Below are 606 nucleotides of genomic sequence, written 5' to 3' on the forward strand. Positions count from 1 at the left end.
GCCCTTTTGTGTTTCCCTCCCCCATTAAAGTGAACCCACGTGGGAGCCGCCGTGTCGTGTCTGTGTTTGTTCCGCCGTGCGTGTCTGTCCTGTGCCCCGTGTTCAAGAAGAACACCCCCTGCACCCCCCGTTTATTATTTTTTAAGAAGAACAGGTACAGTCGAATTGAGGGGAGAACATGATGGATTAAATGGGTCTGAAATCCAGCGACTGAGAGGAGAGAAGCTTCTACGCTGAGACAGTCACAGACAGGCGGTGCTGGTGGGCTTTGGTCACCTAACACAAACCAGGACGAATCTGGGAGGAGGGAATCTCAGTTGGGGGACTTGTCTCCATCAGGCTGCCCTATGGGCACGGGGTTATTTCTGCGCAGGTGGTCCTGTGTTGTATAAGAAAACCAGAGGAAGCAAGCCTGGAAGCAGTGTTCCTCCAGGACCTCTGCTTCAGTTCCTGCCTCCGGGTTCCTGTCTTAAGCTCCTACACTGGCTTCCCATGGTGGTGGGCTGTAACCTATAAGCCTTTTCTGGGCTGTAACTTGTAAGCCAAACAAACCCTTTTCTCCCACGTAACTTTCCTTCAGTGTTTTCATCACAGCAACAGAAAGCA

This window comes from Microtus ochrogaster, chromosome 19 (genome assembly GCF_000317375.1).
Source record: "Microtus ochrogaster isolate Prairie Vole_2 chromosome 19, MicOch1.0, whole genome shotgun sequence".
Lineage (NCBI taxonomy): Eukaryota > Metazoa > Chordata > Mammalia > Rodentia > Cricetidae > Microtus > Microtus ochrogaster.